The 23,163-nt window shown below is 33.3% G+C and overlaps 1 protein-coding gene and 1 pseudogene across 1 annotated transcript in view; one reads left to right on the plus strand and one right to left on the minus strand.

The window, feature by feature from the left end:
* SLC2A13 (solute carrier family 2 member 13) overlaps positions 1-23,163 on the plus strand; it is a 303,609-nt gene that overhangs the window by 14,624 nt on the left and 265,822 nt on the right. The window lies entirely within an intron of this gene.
* On the minus strand, positions 14,568-14,686 carry LOC120618819 (uncharacterized; annotated as a pseudogene).

Here is a 23,163-nt window from a genome sequence, read left to right on the forward strand (position 1 = left end):
ACTGTAGTTGTTTTGGGTGAGTCACAAGTTAACGTGAATTTTCGACTGTACAGGGGTCAATTACTGTAACGCCCTCGTTGTTCAAGGGTCAATTGTACACTGACGCAATGGCGGAATCAGCTGGCATGGAAACTCACTAGGTGACACATGTCCTTTCCCAGTGCTCCTAATGCTCTAATGTCTCCGCTCTTTTCTGGCTGGGATGTTTGTGGGAAGAGGGATTGTGATTCAAATTGTTGCATTTTTGTAGTTGAACCTGGAATTGAAGCAAGATGGGGGCAGGAGAAGGTTGAAGAGTTGTTATTTCACCCATGCTAGAAAGAGGCCTGATGAGTTTTCTTGACCTTCAAATTATCTCTCTGATGACTCAAGTTTCCAAAATTCAGTGAATCTTTCTTCTGGAGAATGCTGGATGTGGAATTTGAAATCTTTTTTTTTTTTCTTTTTTAGTGCTCAATCCATATTTCAGATTCTGTAATAGAGTTCATTAAGTAGTTACTAAGCACTAGGGTAGGCACAACGGTAGCAGCTTGGGATTCAAAAAATAGAACACACACTTCATTTTCTATTTTGGATCTGGTTATAAATATAAGGGACAAAACATATAAATGTATTGTGATAAATTTTATAAGATGGTATTAAATGTATGGAATTTTAAAAATAAGTATTATGATCTTTAGTTTGTGCTGATCCTTAAATGACCAAGATTTTAATTCTGGATATGAAAAGTGGGGTTATGCTTCAAGTGAAGCTGGTCCATAACTCTTAGCAATGAAGTGGCATGATCATGCATCCAAATTGTGATAATTAAAATAATAGTCTTACACTACATTTTAAACTTATTTGAATATGGATGCTTCAATAAATGTGGAAAATTAAAAATTGTCAAGCAAAATAATCAAATTATGCTATTAAGACCTGGCTTAAGCCAGATTTTCCAGTTTACCATTCTGGTTTTTAATTATGTAAACTCCTTAAATTCTTAATACCTATAAAATTGACCTTCCCATCCCAGATGCACTTTCTTATGCCTTTCTTTATGTCACTTCTATTACTTCATATGTGATACTCGTATATTACTGATGTAGACAGGAATAAAAAGATATGCAAGGCACAGTAGTACAGATAGTGTCAACGTGGAGCTAGCAAGTCAGACTTTACAAAGAATTTACTTCATAGAGTTTTTGGGTGTGTCAACTGATAAAGTATTTTCTGTTAAAAGCTCAGCATAGTTCTTAGTCCTCAGTAAATGCTCAGTAAATATTAGCTATTAACATTGTTATAATTGTGTTTTGAATAGCTGTATTTTCTACCATATTGTAAGTTTTAAAAGTGCAGAGACCACGTCTTTTGCCAACACACCCCCTTTTTAAATCTCGGATCTAGCCCAGTGTCTGATAGGTTGCTGCACCTGCATTTGATTAATTGATCTGAATTTTTCCTCCCATTTTATCTCTATTGTAGACAAAAGGCAACATCTATTAAGTTGATGAAACAGAAGCAGATTATGATGAATAAGTTTTCTTAGCATGTAAGTAATGAAAGCTGTAGAGTGATAATTTGTATGTTAGTATGAGTACAAATGGGCTCATTACCTAGTTTTACAGCCATAGTTGCTGGCTAAATGGAGAGAAAATTTTGAAATTTTCAGTGTGATTTGAACCTTGAAATATGGAACTGCACAGAAAAAAAATGAAATTTACTACTTCAGATATTTATCTCTATCTATCTATTTATCTATACAAATATATGACATGCCATTACTCTGTTGTCAGTAATCGGCCAGTTTCAACTTTAATTGAAATTAAGGGAATAAAAACACAATGAAAGATTTTAACAGTATATTTTTACTTTTAGATTAGTTTCTCCTTATCCTGTGAAATAACTAGGAATAGATGACACATTAATAATAGTATCAAACTAAGTAAATATTAAAGAATATTATATTCAGATCAATGAATTATTTATTGTGAATGAACAGATCTTGAGACTGGGGAAGTAACTCATTTTTTTTTTAAAAAAAGGCATATCACCTGAGTAAGAAAAACATGAAAATTGGGGAAAAAACACATAATTTTGTGTTATTGACTGGGTAATTACATAATTATTTGATCTTTATCTATGCAAGAGATCATTATGTTCTAGAGCATTTTCAAAATTACATTTTTCTAAAAATAACCCATTTTCAAATATATGTTATCTGTATTAAACATTCAGAATTATAGTTATTAATAAACATTAAAGCTTTGCATATAAATAGCTACTGCTGCTGTTAATAGTTAACTTCTTTTTGCTTTAAGTGGACAAGTAATTGACTTAATCCCATTCAAATTAAAAAGATTTGTAGATATGAACTGAAAGCCAATTTAAGTAAATTTTTAATATTTCTAACTAGTCATGAAGATGAGGTATCCAGAGATAAGACATTTAGGCAAACTTTGCCTTAATTGTTCAAAAGAGAATGAATTCTAGGAATTGTAGATCAACAGATGTCATTAATTTCTAGAAAAATTATGAAGTATTATTAGAGTGAGGATTTGGAAAAGTCTGATGATTACTAGGAACTTTTGTGAGTTCACTAAGAATACATCTAATTAAACCTAATTTTTTCTTCGAAAGCATTGTTGGCTTTATAATAGATTAGGGAAGTTCTGCTGGTAAAGAATTCGATATACTCCCTTTCTTTGATTTAACATATTTGTAGGACATTTACTTTGTACTAGGTGGTGAACAAAATGAAACTTTATTAATCCCCTAAAGGATAATGATAGCAAATCTCTGAAATTTGGCAGATAAAAAAGACATGATTTAGTTGGACGCTCTGTCTAGGTTGAAGGAGGTCTCTAATGGGGGGCAACCCAGAGCTCAGTCTTTCATGCTGTGCTTCTCTAATCTGGGGCGCCCAGAGCAAACCAAAGGCTGTTAGGCTTGATAACAGAGTTAATATTCAAAATATTTTCAAGATACTGGAATGCTCTTAAAATTAGAAATTAAAAGTAATAGATAATATGTTTGCCTATACCTTTTACATTTCAAATATATTTACATTATTTCTTTTGGCCCACACTTAGACCTGGCCACCAATGAGACAGACTTCTCCAGTACATGTCCAGTAGGGATTCTGTAGGGGTCTGTACAAGTCAACAGCCTATGTACAGCACAGAGAGACCTGTTCAGGCATTAAAGGAGAAGTCTGTACTGTATTCACAGCCTGACTGGAGGGCCTCTGTAGTCCAATCTGACTCTAAATTTCTAATAGCTTCTTCAGTGATTACAGTGGAAAAATGGTTTTCATCAAATTTGCAAGAGAATTTCTCCTTTGAAAGGGAATAAGTCAGCTAAGATACTCAAGATTGCAAATAATGCTTAAAAGGGGGACAGTGTCCCCTTTTTGTAACTCCCTATTTGTGGTCAGTAAACCTTGGTTGACTTGCTGACAGCACTTGAGTCCTTTTACTTTATTACTTTTTGGCACTTGTCTTTTAAATGATCAAATTAGCTTTACTTTTCTTGAATGTAGTTTGAGGCTGTTTTTATGAAATCAAGAACATGATTCTATGTTGTTCATTTTATAAAGAGAATTTGTAAAATATGAAGATGACAACTTTGAAAGCCACATGTGTCTGGCACCCTCTGTGGAACTTTTCAATTCTCTCTTGACTCTTTAAATGATTTACTGTGCCTTTCATGATTCCTCTCAAGAACACCAATTATTTAGTGTTATTGAGGTGATTGTCTTGCAAATAAGCTTGTGCTTTTAAGAACTTATTGTTAATTTACTAGTTTCTGAAAACTGGAAGTTATTTCCACACTTACTCTAGTTGTAATTGAGTTATTTAGATCAAATATTCAGAGATTAATAGACTCTCAAAATCAGTAGGTGCAGACTCCATACTACACATTTTATGATGCCAGGATAAACGTTCATCGTCAATTTTGTTAAAAAATATTTCACGAAGAGATTACTGCCCTGTGAAAGCAAAAGCCAGCCATTTGTCACATGCCTTTTGTGGAGCTCAGTTTCCCAAGCCTCCCCATCCCCTCATCTCTGTCTGCCGTCCACTCTCACCCCACTCTGGTGTTTTACTCTTTGCTGAAATGCTTGGCGTTTCTCAATCTTAAGTGAACAAAAGCATTTTTAGAGAGCTTCGCTGTTTATCGGTCTGTAACATACACTTCGTGTGCTTGCTGTGTCAACACTGTTTCGGGATGAGACCCCTTGCTCTTCTTCAGCCAGATTAACATGTCCGAATCCCACCCATAAGGGGCTTCTGGAGCAGTGATAGCTGTTTAGGTGATATTTGCCTTTCCTTAAAAGGTAGCCTTTGTTGATTATTGGCTTCGAAAAATATTTTTGAGGAAGGGATTTTCTTTCCTCACAATTAGTAGAATGACTAGTCAGGTGCAGTTTCTTCCAATGTGTAATTCCTTTTAATGTGCGATTGCGAGATTGGTTAGAAGGATAGCAATTTAAAAATCAGTTTAGATGTCTTTTTATGATGTCTTAGATATTGAAATGTTCACATCCTACGAACTTTTTGTTTTGTTTTGTTTTGTAGGGCATGGGGTAAGAACTGCCTATACTTTGGGACTTCTTATCTTTACCTGTTTCACTTCTGAGGTATATGTTTTAAAAAAATGATATACCACTGATTAATAGATTAAACATTTTTAGGCCATTAAAAAAGTGAAGGGCTCTCTCCCTCCCTTTCTAACTTCATTTAAAAATTTAGTAAGTTGTAGGATAAGGGAAAATCTGGAGGGTTAGGAAGATTATATTGTAGTTATTAACATGAGATCTACCCTCTTAAAGATTTAAGTATGGTACACAGTACCGATAACTGTAGATACAGCATTGTATAGCAGGACTCTAGAACTTATTAATCTTGCTTACCAGAAACTTTATGCCCATTGATTAGTAGCTCTATTTCCTCTTCCCTCCAGCCATGGCAACCATTATTCTACTCTTTGATTCTATGAATTTTACTATTTTTAGATACCTCATATAAGTGGAATCATGTAGTCTTCTAACTCATCCAACTTGAGCTGTTTCTTCTTGAAATATATTTCTTCCCTTAGGCATTGTGCCACATATTCTGTTTAACTCAGTTAATCTTCATACCGTACAATATCTCATGTTACACACACCGGGAGATTAAATAACTTTATGGAGGACATACATCTAGTAAGCTGTGGAGGTGAGATTTGAACCCACTGGCTTAACCTCCGAGTCTGGCTTCTTAACCACTACAACGTGCTGCTTCAGGATGGTAACAAGAATTCTTGTTTCACAGAGGTGGTGTGAAAAGTAAATGAGGCAAACTACAGAGTTCTTAGACTAGCGCCTAGCGTGTAGTAAATATCTAATAAATGTTAACTATTATCATTAATACATTTTAATTTCAATATATCTACCATGTACCTGCCTCAGTGAAATGGTGCAGAAGGATATTTATACTGATTGTAGTGTGAGTTATTCTGTGAATTTATGTAAATTACTGACCCCTTTGAGTCCTCGGTTTCTCATCTTTCATGATAGAGAAAATAATATCTACTTTATAGTAGTTTTATGAGCCTTAAGTTAGGTCGCGTTCTATAAGGTAACTGGTACACATAAATGCTGAGTACTATTGGCTTCTGTTACTCTGCTCCCGTATGAGATCTGAGTTCCTCCGGGAAGAAGACAATGCTTTATTTTTGTATTCATCACAGCTCTTGGCACATAGTTGGCGTTTAGTAAATACTAGCAGAATAATTGAATAAGAGCATTGGAAAGAGAAAGAATAGGAAGAAGGACAAATATGTGGAAATTTTTCTACCGGAGGTAGCTTTCTTCTAGTGGAAAAAGGTCATCGTCATCTGAAGGCCACATGGCTCTAAAGACTTAGTTTTTTTTTTAATTTAAAGGTTAAACTGACCCGATATTTAATTCTTAAGTATTTTGCAACTAATGCAGCTATTTTCTGGGACTGACCTTTGGTAACTGCATGAGAGGACTAGTGTAACTAGGGTCATTGCTCAGTTTGGAAATTTCTCCAGAAACATACTGCAGCGTTAGGTCAAGGGAACAAACCAGGATCTGTCCTTGGTTTTAGAGGCGACCTAATCAATCACTCTGCCCATCAGTTGGGCACTTAGGAATGCCCCGTTCTTTGTGCTTGTGGACAAGGGACAACAGTGCAGCTTTTGTTTCTTCCTCTTAATTTCTAACTGTTTAGCTTTTAAGACTCTGGAATACCTTCTGCTTGTGGATAGAAAAAGGAAAAGTAGGTGATATTTTAACCAATGGGGAAAAATAAAATATTTCTCATGTATAGAGAGGAAACATGAGAAGAGACATGTAATTTGTTTGAGGGCCTATCTTGTTTCTCACTTCAGGTTTAATTCTGCCATGTTATTGGTGACTGCAGGTTAAGAAAACAAGTGGCAACAAAAGAAAACACCATGTTTTCTTTATCATGGCAATAAGTGTTTACTTTTGTTTATTTTTATGGATAGACTGAGAAAGCTTCAGATTAAACTGTTTTTCAGAATGGTGATATCAGTGGGGGCAGGGAGATTCTTAAAAACCACCCTCCTCGGCCCCCTGCGTTTTGACTACCAGTGCGTCTGTTCTGGTACCTGAATCATCTCCCAGGCTCTCTTGCTTAGAAAGCAGCATGGAGTAGTGGAAGGAACTTGAATGGGAAATTGGAAAGCCTGCATTACAGCCTTGCTTTCACCTTTTACTTCAAAATGTGATTTTGGACAAGTCCCTTAACCCCTCTTAGCTTGCTTGCTTTCCTGTAAAGTAAGAGAGTTTTACTAGACTCTGGGCAAAGTTTCTTATAACATCAGCGCTTCTTTGGCAGGACGAGAGGAAAGAAAAAGGAGGACTGAGATTATCTGCCACCTACTTGGGCCTCCTTCCTCAATGTGAAGTGGACACAAAAACAGGGTGTGTCAGGCTTTAACAGGAGGGAGAGCTCAATCCTAGTCTCATGAAATTACAGGCTGTTGAATAACCTAAATTCATTATGAAAATGAGGCTTTAAGTCCAATGCTGTCTTATAGTGTATCTTTTCACATTCACCGTAAAACATTTTAACTTTTAATGAACTGCTGTTTCCCTCCATTGAGAATTGGTGCTCAGTTCTGGACAGCTCTTCAATCGAATGACCTTAGGTTGAATTTTGTTATTTGAGCCGGCTCTGTGAGAAAACCTGCCTTGCTGGCTCTTTTTGTGTTTCTTGTTATTTAAGGCATCTTATTGAAACTGAAAAGTACACTCTTTGAAAGTGTTTTTTTTAATGGGAAACTGTTGAAAAGTAGCTTTGTGTTTTCATAGACCATGCAATTCTAGGTCAACTGACATGGTTTCAGAATGGTTGTTGGTTGGTAGAACTCACAGGTAAGTACTCGAGAGCCTGGTGCTAGTATTTTGAAATGTTTGCAAGTATTGAAGATGGAGAAGAAAGCACAAACCAGGTCTGATGTTTTCTGTTTGATTATTTTTACCATAGCTTAAAATAGATTGATGTTTTGCTGTTACCCTGCCAGATGTGCACTCCGTCTTTAATTAGTTTAAATATATCAGTTAAAGATTGGTCCAACTTCCAATATTCTGAGCACTTAATTGTTACTGATATTGTTTAAATGTCTTTTACTGTCTCCTACGTCCATATTTGTGTCTATACTGTATGCTGTAAAGGGAAACAGTTGCATTTTAAAATATAATAAGTGATATCTGATGCAAGGTGAAATTGTGTAAGTTTTCTACATCCTGTCTTTTCACTCCTACAGATAAACAGTCTGGAAATAATGCAAAACACAGCCGAGAACCCTGAAAAGTAAATGATAGCAGGGAAGGGAAGGCAAAATTTGAAGACTGATAGGGCAGTGAATTTACTGTTTGTTTTTTTCTCCTCCTGAGTTTCACCTGTGAATGGACCAAGTCCTAGAACTGCCCAGGGAATGCCTGGGCAAAAAAAAAAAAAAAATCCAAGAGAAACCCCCTTTTTCTAAGTGGAGGACTGAAAAAAGGGACCCCTTGGAAGCCAGAGGGTATGGACGGAATTCCCCTTTTGTTCCCTTCTTTTTCCTGTCCTGACCTTGTCTTAAGGCCAGCCCCAGTCACAAAGCTGCAGTGGTGGTGGAAATGGTACAGGCACCAAGATGCTGAAATAGAAAGGGGTCCCTGGTCTAGAGAGTGTGTGGGGAAATCACTTTTTTCTCTCTAGTTTCTCTTACCAGTATGTCCCAAGGACAGTCCTATATGTGGAACTGCATGACATTGTAGAAGATTAAAATTGTGAGAGAAACCCTGAACTTCTAGACAACAGATTGGAAATGGGGGACCCTAGGAACCAGAGAGTGTTAGGGAAATCTTGGAGAGGAGAGAGAACTGAAAAAAGACATCCCCTGATTTGTGTGTAAATTGACACAAGTCCTAAGCTACACATTCACGGATCAAGCCCAAAGGGGCATAGTTCATTGAGCACTGAACCTTAGTATAAACTACCTTTCAAGTCCCAGGGTATGCCATAAATAACCTGTTGAAAACTTAATTAACGTTGAACTGCCTTCTACAGAAGGTAGGACAGAACTTGTGTCCTGAACCTAATTAGGTTGCTTGTTCAAACAAAAAATAATCACTGTTCACTAAAGGATTTTTGAGAGACCCCAGAGACTCACAACCTAATATTTAATGTCTAGAATATAACGAAAATTACTTAACATATGGAGAACCCTGTAAATATGATCAATTCTCAAAGGAAAAATCAGTTGATGCTAATTGCAAGATGACCCAGATGATGGATATGTCAGACAAAAGAATTTAAAGCAGCCTTTATAACCATGACCCAAGAGGTAAAAGTGAACAGTCTTGTCATGAACAGAAAGGTAGTTTTTAGCAGAAAAACACTCTAAAAAAGAACCAAATGGACATTTCAGATCTGAAAAATACAGTATCTGAAATTTAAATTGTTTAGATGGGCTTAAGAACAGAAGGAAATAACAAGGTGAATTTAAGATAGATTAATAGAAATTCTTCAAACAATTGAAATTATACAAAAGGAAAATTGCCCTATGGGACATTAGAGGGTCTAATTGGGTGCAGAAAAAAATAATTGAAGAAACTGGTTGAAAACTTCTCAAATTTGGTGAAAGATAAACTCAGAGATCCAAGAAACTCAGTGAACTTCAGTGTCAATTTAAAGAAGACACGATACATTATAATCAAACAGTTGAAAAATCAGAGATTTAAAAAAAACAAAAAAATTGAAAGTAGTGAGAAAAAACCCACAGTATATACAAAGGATCATGACTCAAATAATTGTGAATTTCTCATCAAAAATCATGGAGACAGTGGAAGAAAGCTTTTAAAGTTCTTAAGGAGAAAACTATTGACCAAAAACTTGAAATCTAGTGAAAATATCCTTTTTAGTAATGAAAGCAAAAAAAGGCATTCTCAGTGAAGGAAAACTAAGGGTATTCATTTCTAGCAGCTCTGCTCTAAAATACTAAAGGAACTTCTTCATACCAAAGGAGAATGATAACAAAAGGAAACTTAGAATATCAAGAGTGAAGGAAGAGCAATAGAAATAGCGAATAACTGGGTAAATATATTAATATATTTTTCTTCTCATAAGTTCTTAATGTATGATGTTGAAAGCAAAATTCATGACCTAGTCTGATGTTTTCTGTATGTAGTTGTAATATATATGACACCTGTATCAAAGGAGCGAGGGGGATAAAGGGATCTCTGTTGTTGTAAGCTTTCTGTATTTTCCTGAAAGTGGTAAAATATTAATTCTGAGTAGACTGAAAAGTTAGGGTGTATATTTAATCCTTAGAGCAAGCACTAAAAGTGAATACAAAGCAATACTGCCAAATGACCCAATAGATCAATTAAAATGGAATGTTGGAAGACATTTAAAAAATCCAAAATGAGGCAGTAAAGAAAGACAGAACAAAAAGCAGAGTATAGAAATAGAAAACAAGTAATATAATAATTACAGTAATTAAATGTAAATGTTCTAAATACAGCAGTTAAAAGACACAGATTGTCAGTTTAAAAAAACATAACTGTACTCTCTATAGGAAAGTAACTTTAAATATAATGATGAAGATATATTAAAAGCTGAAAGGATGGAAAAATATATATCATGCTAACACTAAGTAAAAGAAAATTGAATGTCCATTAATATCAGATGAAGTAACTTCAAACAAGAAAAATTTCCAGAGATGCCCTTCAATAGTGAATGGATAAAAAACTGATACATCCATACAATTTATACATCCTACTCAGTGCTAAAAAGAAATGAGCTATCAAGCCATGAAAAGACATCAAGGAACTTAAGAGCATATTACTGAGGGAAAGAAGCCAATCTGAAAAGGCTGCATACTGTTTGGTTCCAACTGTACCACTTTCTGGAAAAGGCAAAACAATGGAGACAGTAAAAAGATCAGTGGTTGCCAAGAGTTTTAGAGGAAGGAGAGAGGGAGGAATGAATAGATGGGGCACAGGTTTTTTAGGGCAGGGGAACTGTTCTGTGTGATACTGTGATGGTGGATACATTCCATTATATATTTGTCAAAACTCATAGAATGTATAACACAAAATGTGAACTCTAGTGTAAACTATGGACTTTAGTCAATAATAACATAGGGATATTGGCTCATCAATTGTAATATATCACACTAATGTAAGATTTAATAAGGGAAACTAATGGGAGGAAGTGAGGGAGTGGGAGGTGAAAGAGGGATGTATGAGAACTCTACTTTCTGCTCAGTTTTTCAGTAAGCCTAAAACTGCTCTAAAATACTAATTTTAAAAAAGATGCTCAGTATCACTAGTTATTAGAGAAAGGCAAATTAAAACCACACTGTATACCACTATGCACTTACTAGGATGGCTAAAATCAGAAACCTGACAATACTAAATTCAAGTGAGTATGGGGTACAACAGGGATGCTTACACATTACTATTGTGAATGCAGCATGGTGCAACCACTTTGGAAGACGGCCTGTCAGTTCATACTATTTAAAACATACACTTAACATACCACATATCAGTCCCACTAGTAGATATTTATGCAAGAGAAATGAAAACATGTTCACACAAAAATTTTTATGCAAATGTTTATAGCAGCTTTATTTATAATTACCAAAAACTTGTAACAGCTGAAATGCCTTCAAATGGTGAATGAATAAACTGTGCTACATTCTTAGAATGGAATACTACCCTGCAATAAAAAGGAATGAAGTACTGAAGCATCACCAACCAACATGAGTCTCAGATACATTAAATAATAAACCAGATTCAAAGATAATGTATTGTATGATTACATTATATAACATTGTAGAGATGAAACTGTAGAGAAGACAGTTACTAGGCATGGGGATGCTTTTGGCTACATGTAGGTAGCAAGGATAAAGGAAGGTTTTTATTGTGATGGAAGTGTTCTGCATCTTTATTGTGGTAGTGGTTACATGACTACATATTTGTCAAGATTCATGGAACTGTACATCAAAAGCAAATTTTACAGTATATAAATTAAAACATAAGTTTATTGACTTTTATATAAATGGAGGAATTAAAACTTGGAGAGGTTAAATATAAATAAGTTTTCTACAACTAGTAAGTGGCAGAGACAGGATTTAGTTCATTCCTCCTAACTCAGGGTACTATTGATATATTAAGCTGGATAATTCTTTTCATAGAATGCTGTCTTGTGTATTGTAGGCTGTTAAGCAGCATCCCTGGCCTGTCCCCACTTGATGCCAGTAGCAAACCTCCTGCCCTCAGTTGTGACAGAATTTCTTCAGATGTTGCCAGATGCATGGGGATGGGAGGAATTGTCCCTAGTCTAATTGCCCCTTGCTCTAACCAGTACATCGAATTACCAAATGTAACGTATTAGGTCATTAGTCCTGCCTGTTTCAGAAAGTTGTACTAAGCATCAAATGAGATAATGTGTGGAAGTGTTTTGCCAAATGAAAAAACTCCAAATTTTATTATTTTAGGTTGTTAGGAATATGAAATAAATAGGAATATGGGGCGGGGGGGAAGGACACCTAGAGGTGAAGGGAAGTACCTGTTATCACATAACAGAAGAAGTATTTTGAATAGAGTTTGAGAGGATTGACATTTAAGGGAAGATGCAGAATGGCTGTTCAAACAGGATCTTCAAGAATGATATGACTTTACTGGGATCACTAAAACCCAGGTTCTGGCCCTCAATTTTTCAAGTCTGTATAAAGTTGATCTCCACGGTTCTTACTGAGTTGATTAGATTTATGGGTGCGCGTTCCCACAAACAACTCAGAGCAGACAGAGGAAGAACCAGAATGTCTTTTGTGAAGTAAGGAGAAAAGTGCCAAGTTGATTGAAGTGCTCAGTGCAGCTGGTCAGTGTTTTGGGGTTTTATGTTCTCTCTGTCTTCCAACCCACTCACTCTGACAGAAAGTTGCTTGGTGAATTGGCAGTTAGTACAAAGGGAGTTAGTATCACACCTGGAATATAGTTGGTGATATTTAGACATCTTTTTTCTTCTGTTTATTTCCAATATAGAGAGAAATCTACCAAATCGAGAAGAGTCTTTCATTGGTTTGTCAGAGAATTCTTTACTCTCTTAATGCTAGGGACACATTGAAAATCTTTTACTTTGGCTTTTTTTCACCATAGATTTCATATAGACCAGTTGGCCTTCTATTAACATGTTCGTTGTTCAAACTAATAATATGACTGGTTAGTGTACATCATTCCATTTATACCTTCCTGGGGGCATGTTCTTATTACCTTGATTTATAATAACCTTGGTGTTTGGAAACCTTCAATGAAGAATTTGTTTATAAACCATCTCATAGGAAAAGGAGCCACAGTAATAGTAGTTCTCATGATTATAGGTAGCTCTTTTAAACTGATTACACATGAATAATGAGCATATGAAATTTAGGAGTGTACAGTAATGATTTAATGTGAAAATTATTGATGTAATCCCAAATTTAAGAAGTTATAGCATATTATGTATGACTGAAGATATCGTCTGAGTACATTTATATGACATTATATTGAAAGTATTTCCTGTAGAAGGTAGGCCATTCTCTCCCCTGTTTACACCACCACAGTCCTAATTAATTCATGTATTCTGTATTTCCATGGTAGCAAGATAATATCTCTAGATGCTGATAATTTAGCAGTTGCTAATGGATTAAAATAAAATTTACTCTTACACAAATGTCAGCTATTATATTGGACACCATAGTCTAGGAAAATTTTTTTTTCCTGACTTTTTTCTTCATATTGCTTGACATGTAAAATCCATATTTTTTACACACTTAATATTTCATGTTATTGAATGGATACAAAAAGGAATTAACTGTTACTGAATACTGTTGAAAAGATTGTTTAGAAACATTTAATGGCTAAGTATAATATGCAATTTCTTTAAGCTGTGCATACTTTTTTGAATATATTTCTGGTAGTGGATACCATAAATACTTTGAGAGCTTAAATTCTTTTTTCCCTCTTTTTCTCTTCCCTATTCAACAGATAAGTACCTAATGTTTGCAACTTTTACTAGGCTCTCCTCAGACTTTTTAAAATGACTATTATCTAACTATGAAATACATAATTATCTTATACATTAAACATACGTCAGAAACATAAATGTGCAAAAAGATTGTCATTGTCTCTGTCCATTTTTAGTTTAGACATTCCCAAACATGGCTGGTCATGAGTCATTTGTTCACCAGGCTCTCAATTGCAGGTGAGCATTGTGGTCAACTCTTGGTTATATTCAGACACTTCCTAACCCTTCCTCAGCCCCTTCCTCCTAGTCCTGTCTTTGGGCCATTTCACATTTGGACAAAAAAACAAACAAACAAACAAACAAAAAACAACAGATTAAGTGAAATAATTTGATATGTATTCATTATACATATCTTTACATTTTGTAGATTATTGCCATAATTATTTTTAAATTTATGAAAAGTGCCTAAAATTTATTAGTTTAAACTTTCTGTGAAACAAAATACCTGTTCATCATAACAGTTTTCACTAGACGCAACCTGTGTATGAGGCTAAACAGTAAAGAAGGGGAAAGAAGACAAAGTCAATGAAAAAATTGGTATTTTTTATAAGAAATATTCTTTGTGTAACTAATATGAATGTTGGGGAGAGAAAAGAAACATATACAGAAACATATTTGCTTTAATATTAGTTTCTTCAGTCCTACATTTCACGAAGTCTACTGGTGACCCAAATAGACATGTAATAAGTTAGTAATACTAATAATTATTAGTAGAATAAAGAAGAAAAAGGAATAGAAACTATATGTTTAGAGAGGTGGGACAATGATATTAGAAATTATCACTGATCCCATAGAATTAGTATTTCTGTATAAATAAAACGCTATTTAAAATAGGATTTTGAAAATATTAACCGTGTTTACTATATTTAAATAACAGATCCAATTTATTAGTAAAGATTAAAGTTCCTTTAGTGAAACCATTCTTAGATACAAAAAGAAGAAAAGCTTGTTTAATTAATTTATTACTATTATTATTATTATTATTATTTTTAATGCCTATAGCACCTGGTATTACAAGGTGGTCTCCCATCAAAGTACTAACCAGGCCCGACCCTGCTTAGCTTCTGAGATCAGACAAGATCAGACACGTTCAGGGTGGCATGGCCATAGACAAAGCTTGTTTAATTTAGACTAAGAATTTGATTTTAATGAATTTCAAGACTAAAATTAGCACTATACCTTCCCTAATACATTATCTAATTGAATCCTAAAGCCTCTTGAATTGATGTTATCACCCTCATCTTATAGATGGGTAAACCAAATAGGTTAAACAATTTGCCGTGGTTACATTCAAATTGTAAGTTGGCAGAGCTGCAAATTGAATATTGTCTATTGAAATCCAAATTATTTTTTTATTTTTTATTTTGTTTTTCATTTACTTTTCATTTTTTAATTAAGTTTATTGGGGTAAGTTTATTGGTTAATACAATTATATAATTTTCAGGTATACATTATAATTTGACATCTATATATTCTATTGAGTGATTACCACCCAAAGTCCAGTTTCCTTCAGCTACCACATATTTGATCCCCTTTACCCACAAAACATATGTGATTTTCTTTAGTAGTTTAATTTCCTTAGGAATATTAAAATAAAGTCTTTAGGATTTTTTATAGTTTAATAATTTTAGAAAAAGCTCCCCTCCCCCTGCCCCGATTTGACACTTCACTTTTGACAGTTATGTGGCTGTGATAACTATTCATTAAGATGTAACAGTTTTCCTTTCATTAATTTACCTCGTTTTTACTTGCAAGCCTAGTTCTTCCATGAAATTGCCTGACAAACCCAAAGTGATCTTTCCCTCCTGTGAATTCAGGAGCACTTCTTATTATTAGTGTTCATTTCACACTTACGTTATTGTACATTATTATTGATTGATTGTGTGTTTTGTGTTTCCAGCCTTATTACAGATTCCTTGTATTTTATATATCTTTATGTGTAGCCGTAGCATCTTATTATAGTATATGTTAAATATTTTCTAAATGAATGATGGATTATTATTTATATTTTAGTTCTATTTCCTGAATGTGATAGGGCATCTTATAGCAAATGTTCATTAGGTGAAGTCTGAATGAGCTGAGAGCCTTTGCTACTGTCACTTCCTAAAAAAGTACATGTTATTTCTTTGACCAGATATTCATGTAATAATCAGTTTTCCTGTAGAATAGTTACTTTTTAGGTAAGCAAGATTGGAAGAAATGTCTATAGGTTTGTCTTACGGCTGACTTTGGAGCCATTAATATTATACTCAGTACTACAGCTTGTTTTTCCACTCACTGTTTTGTATATAATGAGATACAGGCCTAGAACTTTCTGGCTAGACCCTTTACCTGGGACTCAAAGTTACTTTATTATTTAATCTCAAATGTCTATGTTTAGTTACATCTATTAGACATCTCTATTTAATTTTTTTGTGTGTGCCCATGTACTTTCTTAAATTGTTTTTAATGTGTAATTTTCCTAAGACCTTTTTGAAATGTGGGCCAAGTACAAATACTTTTAGAGAGACTGTTTGGCTACATAAGCCTGAATAAGATTGGCTCAGACAGTCTTGCCACTTACCAACTCTGTGACCTTGGATGTTTTATTTAACTCATTCAAGCTTTTGAGTCTTTTGCCAGTTGTAAAATGGGACTAATAATACCTATTTTAAAGTGCAGTTGTGAGAATTAAAAAGCATGTATGTAAAACCTGGCTAATAGTAGGTGGCCAAGGAATTGTTATGGTTCATTTCTTGATTCACCTTGTCTCCATTGTGGTTAAATTTTGTAATAAAGCATCATAATCAAATATTTCTCCTCTTAAAATAATTCGGCTCTTCGGGTCACTTCAGGTCGCATTCGAAAAGTTATAACGTGTTTGTGTCATATAGAATATTTGTAGAATTCTAGTAGACAGCTAACAACATTTTTTAAACAGTCATGTTTTGAGGGGTAGCACAGAGGTAAGTGTATGTTAATAAAATAGCCAGAAAGATCTACAGCGGTTCCCTCTTATCCATGGGTGATACATTCTAGGACCCCCAGTGGATACCTGAAACCATTGATAGCACTGAATCCTATGTGTACTATGTTGTTTCCTATACATACATTCTTAGGATAAAGTCTGATTTATACATTAGGCACAGTAAGAAATTAACAGCAATAACTAATAATAAAACATAAGAGTTATAACAATATGGGTCAGACAGTTATATGAATATAAAAGTTATATGAATGTGGCATTAAGTAAAATAAGGGTTACTTGAATACAAGCAAAGCAATACTGTAACATTCTGACAACCGAGATGGCTACTAAGTGACTAATGGAGTGGGGAGCATATGCAGTGTGGATATGCTGGGCGAAGGTCCGTTTCTGGTGTGATGTAGCAGAATGGCCTGAGATTTCATGTTACTCAGAATGGCACACAGTTTAAACTTTTGAATTGTTTATTTCTGGAATTTTCCATTAAAATTTTTTGACTGTGGTTGACTGTGGGTTACTGAAACCACGGAAAGCAAAACCCCAAGTGAGTGAGTACTACTGTATAATTATCGTGTAATCTCAGTGATTTATTTTCTCATTGATAATCCTCATCATGTAGCCTACCATGGATTAGATTAACTTCATTTTTCTTTCTGTCTCACTTAAATATTAGTGATCTATGTTTTCATTTTTTAGTAGCTACGTTTTAATCTTTTTAAGATTGAGTATTATAACTTCCTGGTATCATCTTTATAGACCATACACAATATTTGCTTAATGAATTATAAATAAAAAGTAGAGATTGTTTTGTTGTGTCATTTAATTATGGTGATATCACTGGTTTTTAAAGTGTTTTATAAGTATTACTTGGTTTTAAGAAAAACGTTTAATTTTTTTATATAATTTTATATTGAAGTTTAATAAGTTTTGATTTAATAAATATACCCTCAAAGTGTAGGTTTTTGAAAGATTTCTTGTAACATGACTAATGTTTCACCATGATTTCTCCTGTTGCTTCTTACCACTAACACTTTGGTATTTTATAATATCCTCAACTCTCATCCTTGATGGAATATTAATAATCTTGATTAAATATTTTGCTGTACTTGTGATGGAAACAATATATTGAGATATTACTATGAGATGTAATTGGCTTGTAATGGATTTTTATTTGGGTAATTTTAATAGATTAGCAAGCCGTGGGACACTTAAATTGGAGTGAGATTCTCATGATCATAAAATAAAAACATTCTTTGCACTGTGGGAGTCCATTAGACTTTTTTGGATTTATTGTCATTTTTAGTCTTTCCTTCCTTCCTTTCATAAATAAATAATTATTCCATACTAGATATTTTTATTTAGGTTGAAATACATCAAAATAACATTATTTACTTTTGAAAGTTATAAGTTAAAAATTTAAGACCTTCCTGCTGTGAGAAATGTACTGATATTTTAAAGTATATTTATAATTAATACTGAAGGTTTTTTTCATACAAAGTTCACTGGAGAAAAATAGCCCAATATTTGATATATTGTTTAAGCACTGATGTTTAGTTTTAACAAAGGGTATAAAATAGTTCATGAAATTATATAGTCATTATTTTTCTGAGGTAAGCTGAATAAAACAAAGTGAAGTCGTCTTTAACATTTTTGGAGTTATACACCTTAATTAGTCTATCCTCTATGTCTTCCTTATTGAAGTCATCTTGCAACTATAAATAGCCCAGGCTTGGTACTCCAAACGAATGTGTGTGGCTATTGTCATTTCATTGCTATGGCAATCATACAATTAGTATAAAGTTGCTGGCAAGCTCCTGGGTGAGAAGGTTTTGATGTACTGACTTGGAAGTGAAAGAATAAAACCCCTTTCACATCTGCTGTGTGATTCTGAATAGACACAGCAGCTGCTTTTTTTCAGTTTTGTACTAATTTAGATGTAGACATTATGCTTCAGTGAATTGTTGGCAGGAATATCTCCTTGTTCTCCTGTCTATCAAAGGGAAAACAAATTTAGGTTTCAAGTAAATATTGGGGCAAGTTTGTGAAAGTTCCAGAAAGTAGTCTTGGAACTGAGCTTTCTGTTTATCTTTTGCTTTAAAACTGAAATGTCACAAATACTATTATCAGTAATCTACAGAACTTCACTAGGAGATTTTTTAGTTATTGAAGTATATAGATTTATCCCATTTCTTGGGATAAAATTAAAGTTTTTCAGAGTGATGAATGAAGGAATAGCTATATAGAAGAACTTGTAAAATACTGGAAAATGGTAGTTATATATACATGTAGCTAGCTGGCTGTTAACTTTTTTAGTAAATGTCATTTTAAAAATGAGATATAATGATTTACTCTTGCATCACCAAGTTCTCAAAAGTAAGATAAATACTTTAAGCTTTCAAAATTTTCTCTAAATTAGAGTATAATTTATGTTACTGTTACCCTCAAAGATTCTAGGAATTTTTTTCGTACTCAGGGTGAATTTGAATGTTTGTATTAAACGCTTTAGGGTTTTTTTGGTTTTGTTTTTGTTTTGCCCCTAACAGCTTAGTACTTAAAAAAAAAAAAAAAAAACCATGGAAACCCAGTGTTTTAATTTTTTTTCTAGGACTACGAAAGTTTATGCTATGGAGTAAAATTAGTTTAGCCATTGGTTTCTATTCTGAAAGAACTCCTAACATATTTGTAGGGTTGACTTTGTAGTTACAAATGTCTTTTTCTCACTTGTTTCTAAAAATCTTCAGATGTATAACCTCAGATATGCTTTTTTCCCCCTCTACTCTGTGTTATAAGCAAAGCAAATATTCAGTATTTTCTTTTCATCATCTCCATACCCACAAGCTATGGATGTTTTGCTTTTTCTTTCTGAAGCTATAAAAGTAAGAAAATAAGAAATTAAGTGTTTTTGTGATTCTGTACTTAAGTAATGCCAATATCTGATAGGGTGCTACCGTCACCTAGGGTGGGTAATACTGAAGATTTGCAGATTTTCTAATTACAAAGAAAATTCTTCAAGACCACCTATCCTGTCTTCTAAAAACTTTTATAGGGTTGTTTTTGGTATGTATTTCTTTAACTCAGCATGAATTGAGTTTTGTATATAGTGAGAGGTAAGGGTTCAGTTTCATTTTTTAACATGTTGGTACCAAGTTGTCTCACCACAATTTATTAAAAGGTCCATCTTTTCCTCTTGATCTGTAATACCTCCTCTGCTGTATATCAAATATCGACATATAGATGTGTCTAATTCAGGTGTGCTCCTCTGTATTTTGTCTTTCTCTGTCCTGTGTTGTTATAATAGCATTATAAATCTTGACTCATGAGGAGACAAGTCCTCTTTTTTCTCAAGGGGTAGTGACTGTTGGTCCCTTAATTTCCATCAAAGTGTCAACTTGCAAATTTCTATTTTCAGCTTGTCAAGTTAAAAAAAATTTGTTGAGATTTTGATTTAGATTGTATTGAATCTATATATCAATTTGGAAAGAATTAGCATCTTTATTGAGTTTTCTAATCCATGACATGGTTTATCCATTAATATTGAGATATTCATTAATGTTATAAAAATAAAGTTTTATAATTTTTTCATTAAGTCTTTATTATTTGGTGCTAGATACTTTATATTTTCGATACTGTTAATGGTATATTTAAAATTTTTATTTTCAAGCTGTTGCTAGTCTGTAGACATATAATAGATTTTTGTGTACTTTTTAAAAAATCTAGTGACATTGTTAAACTCTTAAATTACAATAATATATCTGATTAAAAAATACACAAATATATTATCTGCGAATAAGGATATTTATTGTTTTCTTTTGAATCTCACACATATTTTCTTGTCTTACTGCACTGGTTAGAATCTCTAATGTTGAAGAGAGAATTCTTCCTAATTTGAGGAAAAACTTTCATTATTTTCGTGTTAAGTATGATGTTTACTATGTTCATGAATGGATGTCGAATTTTATCTAGCAGATCTTCTGTATCTATTGATAAAAGCATTTGATATTTCTTATAGTAAAGTAAACACATTAGTTGATATTGTATTGGGAAGCTAATCTTGTGTTCCTGGGATATCATAGTGCATTTTTATCCGGTGATGAATTGCTAGATTTGGTTATATATTTTTAGATTTTTTAATCTGCTGATTTGTGGTATAGGACTTACGCTAACCTTTTTAGGTTCGAGCATGTCAAGAACTGTGAAGAATGTGAGGTTATATCCTACTTGTAACCTAAAAGTTAACCAGCCATAGTTTTATGGATCTGAAAGAAGACACGAGATTCCTGGGTCAGAGATGAAGGACAGTTCGTAATGCAGAGCAGTACCCAGAGAATCAGCATTTTTGCAGCTATTCCGTGAATCCCAGTTCCTACATGGTGATGTAAAGTGGATCAGATAACACTTGCACGCACAGTAGGTTGTGTTACAGGAGAAGATTCCTGAGCTTCAGGATTCCAGCTATGTAATAGGTAGTAAGAATGCCTGCCTTTTACTCTGGAAGAAGATAGTATTTCTGTCTTCAAAGATATATTCAAAACTACCCTTTGCTTTGAAAGGAGACATTATCTTACCAGACTGTTTGCTATACTGACCATCCTTGAAAAGATTCTATGAAATAAAGAGCAGTCAGTTCCTACTTGTAAGATAAGCAAAAAGGCAAGTAATTCATGGAGAGTTTTCTCCCAATACAGCAAAAAACAGTTATTCTAATCCACAAAATTAGATGGGAAATACTGTTTCTTTCTAATATTGTAGAATAGTTTGTGTGAGAATGGAATTATTTGTTTCTTAGAAGCTTGGTGGAACTAATTAAATAAAGCCATCTAGACTTGAAGTTTTCCATATGGGGATTTTTTTTTTTTGACCATTAATCTAATTTCCTTAAAGGTTTCTGGACTATTTAGGTTTTATAATTCTTCCTAAATATAAGTTTTTCTAGGAATGTGTCTATTTTATGGGACTAAAGTTGTTCGTAGTGGCCCCCTTTTTCATGTGTCTAATTTTTATACTTAATTTTCATTATAGTTTTTTTTCATTATTGACATGTTTATTTAGACTTTTTTTTTTTCAACCATTATTTTCAAGTATTTGTGAACTTTAATATTTTAAAAGAACCAACTTCTGGTTTTAGAATCACCTCATATTTTTTTTTCTTTCATTAATTTCTGTTCTTTAGTATTTATTTCTGCTTTTTAAAGTTAATTTTATTTTTTTAATTCTTTGGATGGACATAGATGATTTATTTTTATTGCCTCTTATCTAAACATTTTTTGGTACTCACACAGTATGTAGTGCATGTTATTCATTTCAAAAAAATTAAATTTTCAATATGATTTTTTCTTTGATGGGTTATGTGAAAGTGTATTTCTCAATTCTCATACATACATGGTTGATATATTTTGGTTATTATTATTTTTTTTAATCAATTTCCTGTGTGATTGCTTTGAGGTTGGAAATCATGATCCATATCATTTTGCCCCTTTGGTATATGGTGAGGACTGTTTTGTGAGCCAGTGGATGGATGATCAGCTTTTTATAAATGTTCCTTTTGTGCTTGTAACAATAATGTGTAATCTTCCCTTATTGAACACAGAATTCATAAAGCAGATGCAGGTCCAATGTAGTTGTATCGGTCAACTCTATATTTTTTATTGAACTTTTGTTTCTTAGATCTATCAATTACTGATTCTGATGTTTTACTATCACCCACTATGATTGTAGATTTGTCTGTTTTTTCTTATATTTCTGGAATCTTTTCTATATATTTTGAAACCATGTTACAGGATCATATGTAATTTAACTGTTCTCTCTTGCTGGCGAATTGAACCCTTTATCGTCAAATGATTCTTTTGGCCTTTAGTAATACTTTTTGCTTTGATATTTATTTTGTTGGATAAATAGGACTGCCTTAACTTTCTTCATTTGGGTTTTTCCTCATTTTTTTTTCCTTTTCTTTGCTTTTCTTTGTTTTTAATCTTGTTTCTATCCTTTTAACTTGTGTTCATTGTTTTTTTGTACACAAAATAAAGTATATATTTTTAATCCAAGCTGATTGCTTTAAATCTAGGCTGATTGTTCTTCTTTTTATTTGGTATATTTGATCCTTTTACACACATTATAATTATTCATATAATTGAACTTATTTATATCTGCTTTTGAGTCCCAAACTTATTTGTGCTTCTTTTTCTCTCCTTTTCGAATTGCCCTGTATATACATTTTTTTTCATGCAGTTTGCTCTAAACTAGTTTGGAAATTATATTTTGATTGTATATATTTTTTAGTAGTTACCATTGAAATTTTACTTGTGCATATTTCACAACATCCGAAGTTACACAATGTCTTTATTCTCTTTCCTAATAATATAAGCAACTTAAAACACATTAATTCCCTTTACCCTCCTCCCAGTTGCAATTCTATTCTTATGTATTTTGATTTTCTTGACACTGCAAGATATTGCTAATGGATTTTTGTTATTTTGTTTTTTAGATTTTCTTACATATTTAATACTTTCTATGTTCTTCATTCCTTCTTGCATTTTTATTCTCTTTGCATCATCCATTCAGGTTCCCTTTTCTATTTGAAATACATTTCTAGAATTTACTTAGGAATTTTGCCCTTGTTCTTGAAGA

This window comes from Pteropus medius, unplaced genomic scaffold (assembly GCF_902729225.1).
Source record: "Pteropus medius unplaced genomic scaffold, Ma_sr-lr_union100, whole genome shotgun sequence".
In the NCBI taxonomy this organism is placed as follows: Eukaryota; Metazoa; Chordata; class Mammalia; order Chiroptera; family Pteropodidae; genus Pteropus; species Pteropus medius.